The sequence below is a fragment of the Pteronotus mesoamericanus genome, unplaced genomic scaffold (assembly GCF_021234165.1).
Source record: "Pteronotus mesoamericanus isolate MK-2021 breed Mesoamerican mustached bat unplaced genomic scaffold, CSHL_Meso_final contig_27, whole genome shotgun sequence".
Taxonomy (NCBI): domain Eukaryota; kingdom Metazoa; phylum Chordata; class Mammalia; order Chiroptera; family Mormoopidae; genus Pteronotus; species Pteronotus mesoamericanus.
The window spans coordinates 26,751,971-26,765,377 of NW_026555115.1; the positions used below are offsets into that span (position 1 = coordinate 26,751,971).

The 13,407-nt window shown below is 39.4% G+C and overlaps 1 protein-coding gene and 1 pseudogene across 5 annotated transcripts in view; both read right to left on the minus strand.

Moving 5' to 3' along the window:
- The window catches only part of STXBP5L (syntaxin binding protein 5L), a 402,439-nt gene that overhangs the window by 39,241 nt on the left and 349,791 nt on the right, over window positions 1-13,407 (minus strand). The gene's annotated exons all lie outside the window — the stretch shown is intronic.
- Window positions 10,132-11,205, minus strand: LOC129071851 (actin-related protein 2/3 complex subunit 1A-like; annotated as a pseudogene).

The following is a 13,407-nucleotide window of genomic DNA, read 5'->3' on the forward strand; positions in this document are numbered from 1 at the left end:
AGGGGGACACACAGCTGCATAGAGACCCTTGAGGAGAGACTAGAGATGGAGGCATTGGGGAAAGAACGGGAGGAGGAACTGGGGAGTCCCAACTCCTTCCCCATTCCCTAGTCACCATTATGCGCAGGCAGGCCATGCACCCAAAGAGCCAAAAGTGGAAAAGCACACAATAGCTGGCCCCAAATCACCCAGTGCAGAGGCTCACATGCCAGTGGCTGGCAAGGGGGTGTGTGGACCCGTCACAGCTCAGGCCAGCGAGGACTCCAGCAGGCCGGCGTCAATGCAGCCTGTGAGGGCATGCATGGACTGGTGCCTCCATGGGCTGGAGAGGGCACGAACGGACCTGCCAGGGCACTTGTGGACCAGCACCCGCGTGGTGGGCGAGGGCTTGGGCCCGCAAGTGCTGAGCGGTCTGGAGAAATAGTGGATCCCTGGCTGAAGGGGTTACAGAGATGCCCAGAGACCCTCAAGGAGAGACTGGAGACAGAGGAACTGGGGAATCCCAGTGCACACTCTTCCTCAGTCCATGATCTACATCTTGCTCAGGTGGACGACTCCCCTGAGTGACAGTGGCCTATAAGGGCACAATAGTCCTGCCATCAGGAAGCACTACTCTGCCTTGTGGTGCCTAAGCCTGACAGATGAGGACAGAGTGACTAGACTGACAATCACAGGTGACAGACACAGACAGTAGATTCCTGGAAGTCTCAAACAAACGGTCCAAGGTCAGATAGGGTTAACAACTGACACTATCAGAGGCAGACCCAGAAAGAAAAGAAAAAAATAAATAAAAGACCCACCAACTATCATAGAAGTTTAATCCACAAAGGCAGGAAATCTAGACGGATATTTGAAGCAGAAGCAAAAAAATAAAAAAAAAATAGACTCTCACAAAAATGGGAAGAAAAAGAAGTTCCCCCCAAATGAGCAAAAAGGAGGATTCCTCACAGAGAGAGCTAAATGAAATAGAGGCAAGGGAACTATCAGATATTGAATTCAAAACAATGGCTCTAAGGAAGCTCAATGAGCTCAGCCACCTTAAAGATAACTATGAGAAATTGCAGAGAAATTATCAGGAACTTAAGGCAAACTATGTCACCCTGAAAAAGGACATAGAAACTGTCAATAAGAGACAAGAGGAAATGAGGAATACAATTTCTGAATTGAAGAACACAGTAGAAGGAATCGAAAGCAGGCTAGATAAAGCCGAGGATCGAATCAGTGAGATGGAGGATAAGGTAGAAAAGAGCTCCCAGAAAGAACAAGAAATGGAAAAAAGACTCAAAAAGAATGAAGAGGCATTGAGGAAAATGCAGGACAACCTGAAATGCAATAATATCCACATAACAGGGATACCAGAAGCAGAAGAAAAGGAGCAAGGGATAGAGAACCTGTCTGAAAAAGTAATGATGGCAAAATTCCCCAATTTAAGAAGAGAAAAGGTCTCATGGAACCAGGAAGCACAGAGGGTCCCATTCAAGAGGAACCCAATGAGGCCCACTCCAAGACACATCATCATTAAAATGGCAACTATCAAAGACAAAGAGAGAATCCAAAAGGCTGCAAGGGAGAAACAGGGAGTAACATACAAGGGAGGCCCGATACGGCTAGGAGCTGACTTCTCAACAGAAACACTACAAGCCAGAAGGGAATGGCAACAAATATTCCAAGTAATGAAAAGCAAAGGCCTACAACCGAGGCTGCTCTACCCAGCAAGGCTCTCAATTAAAATAGAAGGGGATCCAATCATCTACTGATGGACATTTAGGTTGCTTCCAACACTTGGCTATTGTAAATTGTGCTGCTATGAACATTGGGGTGCATAGGTTCTTTTGTATTGGCGTTTTGGTGTTCTTAGGGTATAGTCCCAGCAGGGGAATCACTGGATCAAAAGGCAGTTCCATTTTCAGCTTTCTGAGGAAATTCCACACTGCTTTCCATACTGGCTGCACCACTCTGCATTCCCACCAACAGTGTACTAGGGTTCCCTTTTCTCCACAGCCTCGCCAGCACCTGTTGTTTGTTGATCTGTTTATGATGGCCATTTTATGGTACATATACACAATGGAATACTACGCAGCAGAAAGAAAAAAAGAACTACTAAACTTCGCGACAGCATGGATGGAACTGGAGAGCATCATGCTAAGCGAAATAAGCCAGGGGGCGAGAGACAAATACCATATGATCTCACCTATAAGCGGAACCTAACCAACAATACAAAGATGCAAGGAAAATATGATCAGCAACACTGAAAGGAAAAGAAACCAACAGAGACAAGAGGGAAGGAGTGGGGTGTGGTGGAAAAGGAAGGGAAGTGGAAAGTCAAGGAACATATAGCAAGGACTCATGGACAAAACCAAAGGGGAAGAGCTGAGGGAGGGAAGGAGGGAGGGGGCAAGGGAACGTGGTCGGGGGGGAGGCAGAGACAAAAGTATTTAAAAAGTAAATAAATTAAACAATGTCTTTAATTTTCAGTCCAGTAGTCATAAAAAAAAAAAAAAAGAAGGGGAAATAAGAAGTTTCCCAGACAAAAGAAGGCTAAAAGACTACATCTCCACCAAACCAGCACTACAAGATTTGCTAAAGGGACTTGTTTTAAGAAGATGAAGGAAAAGAGTGAGAAAGAGAAAAACACAGGTACAAAGAGAAGAAATCAATAAGTTTCTATCAGTAATAACTCTCAATGTAAATGGACTAAATGCCCCAACCAAAAGACACAGGCTGGCTGAATGGATAAGAAAACATGACCCACACATATGCTGCCTACAAGAGACCCACCTCAGAGCAAGAGACCTACACAGATTGAAAGTAAAGGGATAGAAAAAAATGTTCCAAACAAATGGGCAAGAGAAGAAAGCAGGGGTAGTAATACTTATATCAGACAAAATAGATTTCAAAACAAAGGCCATAAAAAGAGATCCAGAGGGGCACTTTGTAATACTTAAAGGAAGAATCTATCAAGAAGACATAAACATTGTAAACTTATATGCTCCCAATATAGGAGCACCCAAGTATATAAGGAAATTGTTGGATGACTTCAGAAAAGATATAGACAGCCACACACTGTTAGTAGAGGATTTCAACACCTCACTGTCAAAAATGGACAGATCTTCCAAACAAAACATCAATAAGGATATTGTGGAGATGAATGATGCACTGAATCAAAAAGACTTAACTGACATATATAGAACCTTGCATCCCAGAGAAGCAAAATACACATTCTTTTCAAATGAAAATGGAAGTTTTTCAAAGATAGACCACATGATAGGACACAAAGCAAGCCTCAGCAAATTCAGGAAAATTGAAATAATACCAAACTTTTTCTCGGACCACAAGGGCTTGAAGCTGGAAATCAACCTCAAAGAGAAATTCAAAAACTTGCAAACTCATGGAGACTGAACAGTAGACTATTAAACAATGAATGGGTCAATAGTGAGATAAGAGAAGAAATCAAAAAATTTCTGGAAACAAATGAAAATGAACAGACAAGAGTCCAAAAACCTATGGGACACAGCAAAGGCAGTTCTGAGAGGGAAGGTCATAGCAATACAGGCCTAACTAAAAAAGATAGAAACATTTCAAATAAAAGATGTAACACTACAACTTCAAGAACTGGAGAAACAACAACAAATAAACCTTAGCAAGTAAAAGGAAGGAAATAGTCAACATCAGAGCAGAACTGAATGACATAGAGACGAAAAGAACAATTCAAAGGATCGACGAAGCCAGGAGCTGGTTCTTTGAAAAGATAAATAAGTTGACAAGCCTTTAGGCAGACTCATCAAGAAAAAAAGGGAGAGGACCCAAATAAATAATATCAGAAATGAAAGAAGAAAAATAACAACTGAAACCACAGAAATACAAAGGATTGTCAGAAACTACTATGAACAATTATATGCCAACAAATTTGAAAACCTGGATGAAATGGACACATTTCTTGAAAAGTATAATCTTCCAACACTAAAGGAGGAAGAAACAGAAAGCTTGAACAGACTGATAACAGCTGGGGAAATTGAAGCAGTAATCAAGAAACTCGAGGCATCAAAAGCCCAGGACCGGAAGGAATCACAGGAGAATTTTACAAAACATTTAAGGAAGAGCTAACCCCTGTCCTTCTCAGACTATTCCAAAAGATCCAAGAGGAGGGAAGACTCCCAGACTCTTTTCATGAGGCCAGCATCACCCTAATCCCAAAACCAGATAAAGACCCTACAAAGAAAGAAAACTACAGGCCAATTTCGCTGATGAACATAGATGCTAAAATCCTCAACAAAATATTGGCTAACCGTATCCAGCAGTACATTCAAAAGTTTATCCACCATGATCCAGTGGGATTCATCCCAGGGATGCAGGGATGGTTCAATATACGCAAATCAATAAACGTAATATATCACACAAACAAAAGGAAAGACAAAAACTACATGATCATCTCGACAGACGCAAAAAAAGCATTCGATAAGGTACAGCACCCATTTATGATCAAAACACTCAGCAAAATGGGAGTAAATGGGACATTCCTCAATGTAATAAAGGCCATATATGAAAAACGTACAGCCAACATCATACTCAACGGGCAAAAACTGAAAGCTTTCCCACTGAGATCGGGAACATGACAAGGACGTCCGCTTTCACCACTTCTATTCAACATCATATTGGAAGTCCTAGCCACAGCGGTTAGACAAGAAAAAGAAATAAAAGGCATCCAAATAGGAAAGGAGGAATTAAAAATATCAGTGTTTGCAAATTACATGATAGTGTTCATAGAAAACTTTGTAGATTCCACCAAAATCTATTCAACCTAATAACTGAATTTGGCAAAACAGCCAGATACAAAGTCAATATTCAGAAATCAAAGGCATTTTTGTACACCAGCAATGAAATAGAAGAAGATATCAGAAAAAAATACCATTCGATATAGCAAGAAGAAAAATAAAGTACCTAGCAATAAGTTTAACCACAGAGGTAAAAGACCTGTATGCAGAAAACTATACAACATTGAAGAAAGAAATTAAGGAAGACACAAATAAATGGAAGCATATACTGTGCTCATGGATTGGAAGAATTAATATCATCAAAATGTCCATACTACCCAAAGCAATGTACAGATTCAATGCAATCCCTATTAAGATACCAATGACATATTTCACAGACACAGAACAGACATTTTAAAAATTTACATGGAACCATAAATGACCCTGAATAGCTGCAGCAATTTTGAGAAAGTAAGACAAAGTAGGAAGGATCACAATACCAGACATCAAACTATATTACAAAGCTACTATACTCAAAACAATCTGGCAATCCCACAAGAACAGACCCATAGACCAGTGGAACAGAATAGAAAACTGAGAAATAAGCCCAGGTCTATATGGGCATCTAATATTTGACAAAGCGGGCAGAAGTGTAAAGTGGAGCAATAATAGCCTCTTCAACAAATGGTGTTGGGAGAGCTGGACAGCTACATGCAAAAAATTGAAATTGGATCATCAGCTGACACCATACACAAAAATAAACTCAGGATGGATAAAAGACTTAAATATAAGTTGCAACACCATAAAAGTCCTAGAGGAGAACATTGGTAGGAAACTCTCAGATATCCCATGCAGCAATTTTTTTACTGATAATGTCTACTAAAGCAAGTGACATAAAGGAAAGAATAAACAGTGGGACCTCATCAAAATAAGGAGCTTCTGCACGGCTCAAGAAGACATCAGCAAAATGAAAAGAGAGCCAACCATATGGGAAAATATATTTGCTAATGATACATCAGACTGGGGTTTGATCTCCAAGATATATAAAGAACTCACTCGACTCCACTCCAAGAAGACAAGTGAGCCAATCAAAAAATGGGCAAAGGACCTGGGCAGACCCTTCTCCAAGAAAGAGATACAGAGGGCCCAGAGACATGTGAAAGGATGCTCGGCATCACTAGCCATCAGAGAAATGCAGATCAAAACCACAATGAGGTACCACCTCACACAGGTTAGAATTGCCAGCATAAACAGATCAACAAACAACAGGTGCTGGCGAGGCTATGGAGAAAAGGGAACCTGAGTACACTGCTGGTGGGAATGCAGACTGGTGCAGCCATTGTGGAAAGCAGTGTGGAATTTCCTCAAAAAGCTGAAAATGGAACTGCCTTTTGATCCAGTGATTCCCCTGCTGGGGCTATACCCTAAGTGTCCCAAAACGCCAATTCAAAATAACCTATGCACCCCAATGTTCATAGCAGCACAATTTACAATAACCAAGTGCTGGAAGCAGCCTAAATGCCCATCAGTAGATGATTCGATCAAAAAACTATGGTACATTTACACGATGGAATACTACGCAGCAGAAAGAAAAAAAGAACTACTACCCTTCACGACAGCATGGATGAACTAGAGAGCATTATGGTAAGTGAAATAAGCCGGTGGGGGAAAGACAAATACCATATGATCTCATCTATAAGCGGAACCTAACCAACAAAACAAAGATTTAAGGAAAATAAGACCAGCAACTCTGAAAAAAAAAAAAAAGAAACCAACAGAGATAAGAGGGAAGGAGGGAGGTGGGCGGCAGAAAAGGAAGGGAAGGGGCAAGTGAAGGACCATATTCAATGACTCATGGACAAAGCCAAAGTGGGGAAAGATTGGCAGGAGAGGGGAAAGTGGTGAGGGGAAGGTGGAGATAAATGTATTTGAAAAAATAAATAAAGTAATTAAAAGAATGATAAATTACCTTAAGTCATTTAAAAGAAAAGAATTTGATCTCCAAAATATATAAAGAACTCACATGACTCCACTGCAGGAAGACAAACAATTCAATTATAAAATGGGCAAAGGACCTGAACAGACATTTCTCCAAGGAGGACATGCAGAGGGCCCAGAGACATATGAGAGGATGCTCAGCATCACTAGGCATTAGAGAAATGCAAATTAAAACCACAGTGAGATACCTCTTCATACCAGTCAGAATAGACATCATCAACAAATCAACAAACAAGTGCTGGTGACGTGGAGAAAAGGGAATTCTAGTGTGGTATATGTGGGAATATAGACTGGTGCAGCAACAGAATGGAATTTCCTCAAAAAGCTAAAAATGGAAATTTCTTGTGACCCAGAGATTTCACTGCTGGGATTAAACCCTAAGAATCTCAAAACACCAATTAAAAAGAACCTACGCACTGCAATATTCATAGCTGCACAATTTACAATAGCCAAGTCCTGGAAGCAACCTAAGTGCTCATCCATAAATGAGTGGATTAAAAACTGGTAACTTACACAATGGAATACTACACAGCAGAGAGAAAGAAAGCTACTAACCTTCACAAAAGCATGAATGGAACTGGAGAGCATTATGCTAAGTGAAATAAGCCAGGGGTGAAAGGCAAATACCATATGATCTCACCTATAAGCGGAACCTAATCTACAAAACAAATAAGCAAGAACAATATAACCAGCAGCATTGAAAGGAAAAACAAACCAACAGTAACCAGAGGGGAGGAGGGAGGTGGGTAAGGGGGAAACGAAGGGGATGGGTCAAGTCAAGGAACGTGTGTAAAGGACTCATGGACAAAGCCAGAGTGGGGAAGGATTGTGGGTGGCAAGTGGGGGTGAGTGGGGCAGGGGGAAGTGGTGGCAGGAAAATGGAAGCAAATGCATTTGAACAATAAAAAAGAATATATATTATTACTGGGTTTTATGTGTACCTACGTAGTCATCTTTACAATTCTTTCCTTCACTATATTGCTTAAAATTACTGCTTAGTGCCCTTTCATTTCAACCTGCAGTATCCCCTTTAGTATTTCTTGTAGGGATGGTCTGATAGTGATCAACTCTCTCTGCTTTTTTAATCTGAATGTCTTAATTTTAATTTTTAAAGGAAAATTTTGCAAGACATAGAATTTTTTTCTTTTCAACTTTATTTCATATTATTTCCCATATAGATATAGACTTTGTTGGGAGTTTTAATTTTCTTTCAGAACTTTAAATATGTCATCCCACTGTCTTGTGGCCTCTTTGGTTTCTCATGTGAAATTGGCTATTAATATTATTGAGGATCCCTTATACATGAGTCACTTCTCTCATGGTGCTTTAAAAATCCTCTTTTTAAAGTTTAATTGTAATGTATCCCAGTATGGGTCTTTATGAATTTGTCATATGTGGAATTCATCAAATTTCTTGGATGTGTAGATTCACATCATTCCTCGAGTTTAGAAGTTTTCAGCCATCATTTCTTCAAATATTCTTTCATCTTTTTTGGTCTTTCTCTTCTCCTTCTGGTACTCTATAATATTTAGTATACTTGATGGTGTTTCACAAGTCTCTTACCTTCTGTTCATTTTCTTTTTGGTTCTCTGAATCAGTAATTTCAATTGAACTATTTCCAGGTAGGCCAATTTCTTCTGCCTGCTCAAAGCTGCTGTTGAATCTCCAGTGAATTTTCATTTTAGCTATTTGTAATTTTTGGATCCAAATTTTCTACTCGATTCCTTTTTATAATTTCTATATCTTTATTGATAGACTTTATTCATTTGTCCACTGTTATCCATGATTCTTCCTTTTTTATTTGTGCTTGTTTTAGTTTCATAACTTAATTTTTAAATAAATTTGTTATTTTTCATCACTCTGAGTATCCTAAAAAGTCTAATTTTTGAAGTCTTTGTATTTTTTAATATAATTAATTCCATCTGTAATAAATTGCAGTAGTTAATTTTTTGTTTTTTTTCTTAGCATTAGGTATCTATATGCAGTCTGGAATTTTTTTTTCTAGCTCCCCTTCTTTGTTCTCTACTCTGGGAAATAGCTTTGTAGTTGCTAACTATTTTATAGATCCCTAGTCTATAGTATTCAGTGATCTCGATCCATGATTTTATTGGGGATATAAAAAAATCTAGTTACTGATCTAGTAAGTCAGAAACCAGGCCCAGGAGTTGAGGTTTTAAAATCTCTATTTTTTCTTAATTTCTTAGTCATTAATTCGTGATTAGAGAATGTGATTTGTAATGTTTTACTTTTAAATATTGATATTTCCTTTGTGCATTTAACACAATTTAAATTTTGTAAATTTTTATTACTTGAAAATAACATTTTCAACAAAGTCAAGATTTATTAAATAAATCTTCCATGTAAATTGTTTTTTGTGGTCTTATGGTCTTATTTTTTGTCTTCTTGAGTTGTCTTTAAATTATGTTAAAATCTCTTATTATTGCATTTATTTATTTCTTCTCGTTCCTTATATTTCTATAGTTACGACATACAACTGTTAACCCTATACTATTTGGTTTATAGAAATTTATAATAAAATAGTGTTATTGTGGAGAGCACATTTCATCACTGTAAATATAAACACTTTTCTAATTTAAAGTATTTTGCTTTGAACTCAATTTTGATATTAACATTGTATCTCCTGTTTTAGTTTTTCTAGTAGTTGCCTAATACGTCCTATTACTTTTTTGAATTGCTGCCTTACATGTTTCCCTTATTAAATTTTGTCTGTGATCCATGCTGAAAGCCTTCTTCTTATAAAAAGCAAATTATTTTAGTTATAGTTATCGACACGAGAGACATTTTGCCTTAGTTCTGTTATTTTTTAAAAAAATCACATTTAGTATTTTTACTTAATTTTCTGGGAGAAAATTTACATCCCATCCCACCCCATCCCCTTTAAATTAATGTAGTGCTTAAAGAAAAGTTTTGCTTAAGAATGGAATGAGCCCTGATTGGTGTGGCTCAGTGAGTTGGGCATCATCCTGCAAACCAAAAGGTTGCTGGTTCGATTCCCAGTTAGGGCACACACCTGGGTTGCGGGCCAAGTCCTTGGTTGGGAGTGTGTGACAGGCAACTAACTGATCACTGTTTCTCTTATGCATCAGTGTTTCTCTTCTTCTCTTTCTCCCTCCCTGCTCCTCTCTGTAAAAATAAATAAATAAAATCTTTTAAAAAATGTAATGAAACAGCAAAAAAAAATTTTAAAGACCATTGCTTTAAAAATCCAATACTTTCCCCAATTATATTCAAACACACAACTGGTATTTGCATGGTATCTTTTTTCAGTGTTTCCTTATGGTAGGCTTTTCTCACTATCATACAAATGACAGAGCTCCAATCAGTTGTACTTTGTCATGCTCGATTAGAGGTTTACTCAGTTTTATATCATTTGAATGCCCTGGATAGAAGATCCCAAGGAGTTTAAATCCCAAAATGTCATTGCTCCATCTGTTCCCATATGGCAAAATATCCAATAATCTTTCTTATCCACCTCATGAATAGGTACTTGAATAATGCTATTGTGGTGTGGCATCTCTGAAACTGTATTGTGGTCCTCAATTGTGACTTTTGTCCATGTTGTGGATGTATTCCATGATTAACATGTTGTGCTGGATACTATATTTTGGAATATCTATTTTGGAGACTAAGAGCAAGTAGCCACAGTTGTCTTAGTTAAATAGCACTGGGCAACAGTCATAGCCAGCAGTTACAGCACTGTTCTCTGAGGCAAATAATATACTATGGGGTAGCAGAAATTCTGTTTTTGGACTGAAACCTGAACACTGTTTGAAGCATCAACAATGGACATGGTGCTGTCATGGTTGACTCAGGCCAGAGAACTCCCACTGGCAGAGAAATTGAATCTGGGATCTATTCTTCAATGCCAGCCTAACCAAAGTGCATCCTGCTGTCCTATGTCATACTGGTTGACTTTTCATCCACTTCTTTAATGTATGCAGAAGCACTCTTACTTTGCAGTCATGCCATCCTATTTCCAGCACAAATTGTTGGGATGCCAATCCAAACTGAAAACTTGAATTTGCTTTTGAATGTGCCTGCTTACCCACTTGTCATTTTCAGATTCAGGTAATAAACAGAAATGATTCGTGCTTCACAATCCACAGCAAATTTGTTCTCTACAAGGGATGACTTCATAAAAATGGCTGCAGGATTAATTATCAAGATCACCAGGGTTCAGACACCATCTTTCTGATTACCACAAAGGATATGTGATTTTGCATGAAAGTCTGGTCAATACCTGTGATGTATCCATCATACTCCTGGAGTTCATGAGGTTTAACACACTGGCTCCCATTCTTCTTATAGATATGAACTTTGTGGCCAAGGATATCTGAGGACGATCCCTCTTCCAGGCATGACAAATGATTGGTTCTAACAAAAACTGTTACAGGGACAATACTTTCGGTATTTTCCAAGGGTAAAAAGCTGGCATCAGGGTAGCCATGACAGGCTCAAAACAGAGAATTTGAAGACTAGTATGTTAACAAATGGGCACTGTTCCATTCTGCTTTCATTTATTTTTAAAATTATTTAATTATATTTTATTGATTATGCTATTACAGTTGTCCCAATTTTTCCCACTTTGCCCCCCTCCACCCAGCACTCCCCATTCCCTCAGGCAATCCCCCCACCATTGTTCATCTATCTTGTTAGGGACTTTGTGCTTCCTGGACTTGCATGTCTATTTCCTTCACCAAATTAGGGATGTTTTCTTTCATTATTTTTTCAAATAGATTTCCAATTTCTTGCTCTTTCTCTTCTCATTTCAGTGCCCCTATGATGTGAATGTTGGAATGCTTGAAGCTGTCCCAGAGGCTGCTTACACTATCCTTGTTTTTTTGATTCTTTTTTCTTCTTGTTATGATTGTTGTTTTTTGTTTCCTTATGTTCCAAGTCATTGATTGATTATCAGCTCCATCCACTCTACTGTTGTTTCCCTGTAAATTGTTCTTTATTTCAATTAGTGTATCCATCATTTCTGACTGGATCTTTCTTATGCGGTTGAGGTCCTCAGTAAGTTCCTTGAGCATCTTTATAACCAGTGTTTTGAACTCTGCATCTGATAGATTGCTTATCTCCATTTCATTTAGCTCTTTTTCTAGAGTTTTCATATGTTCTTTCATTTGGACCATGTTTCTTTGTCTCCTCATTTTGGCAGCCTTTCAGTGTTTGTTTCTATTTATTAGGTAGAGCTGCTATGACTCCCTGTCTTGGTATTGTGGTCTAATGTAGTAGGTGTCCTGTGGGATCCAGCATCATCACCTCCCCTAACACCCAAGCTGGGTACTCAAGATGCACCCTTCATGTGGGCTGAGTACACCCTCCTCTTGTAGTTGAGCCTTGATTGCTGTTGCCAGGTCAATGGGAGTGATTTATCCAGGCCAGCTGGTTGTAAGGACTGGCTGTGACCACTGACCACCAACCTCCTCCCTCCATGGAGGCTCAGTCATGCAGCTGTGTGGTAGTGCCCTGATGTGGTCTGTAGCAGTCCACTAGGTATGCAGGCTCTGGAGGTTTGCAGGTGGTGCAGGCCAAAGTCAGCCCCGGCCTGCCTTTTGTCCAGGTACCCTGCACGAGCTATCAAGCAATCTGAGAAGGCTGCTACTTGCGCTGGGCTTATAGATTCCCAGATGAGGCCAATCTGTGAATCTAGGTTGGCTGGTGCTAGTGCTGGGCCTGGGACCACTTAGCAAGTAGTACAGGGTCTGGGGGCTCACTGAGGCAGGTTGTTGCTTGTTTGAGATTATTTAGGAATTTGTGAAACATGAGCCAAGACCAGCCATTCATAATAAAAAGTCATTTTTATATAGCTTGGGTGGGCCCATAAGTTGGGTAGGATAGAGCTTCAGGGGATCTCCAGGGTGGGGGAAACAGTGTTAGCTAGGTTGATGGAGTCTCAGATATGGCACCCACCTGCTGGCTCTGTGACTCTGTGGGGGTAGGGTTCAGAAAATGACCTTTGCCTGCCTTTCTGTGTGGGAGAAAGCTGCCTCCCAATTTTTGTCTGGATGCCAGACACTTCGATTCCTCCCTATATGCCTCTGGTGCCTTTCAAACTGCTACCCTATGGCTGGAGTTCAGAGGGAATGAGTCTAAGTCTGTGTGTGGGTTTTAAGAGAGACTGCTTCAGACTCCAGAAGATTCCTCCACCAACTCAGTCTCCACTGTTTTTTGCAGCCAAAAGTTATGGGGATTTATCTTCCTGGCACTGGATTCCTGGGCTGGGATTCCTCTCTTCTGAGATATCGCTCCTGAATTTTTTATCGACTACACATGGATGTGGGACAAGTCCATTCTGCACCTCCACTCCTCCTCCTTGTCTGGATGGATGTGGTTTAATTCCATAGTTGTCAGATCTCCATTCTTTTCGATATCTGATGATCCTGAGTGATAGTTGTTCTACAATTTTACTGTAATTTTGATGTGATTGTGCCAGGAGGCGAGGCATGTTTACCTATGCTGCCCTCTTGACTGGAAGTTTTTCTTTTTTTATGCTTTCTGTAGTCACACTAAATGGTATTTTCTTATTTTATATATATTTATTTTTTGCCTAATTTTTGAAGTTCTGGGGTATTTTAGTTTTATTCAAGTAGTTACCCTGAAGATATATTCTTAATTCTTTACTTCCTGAGTT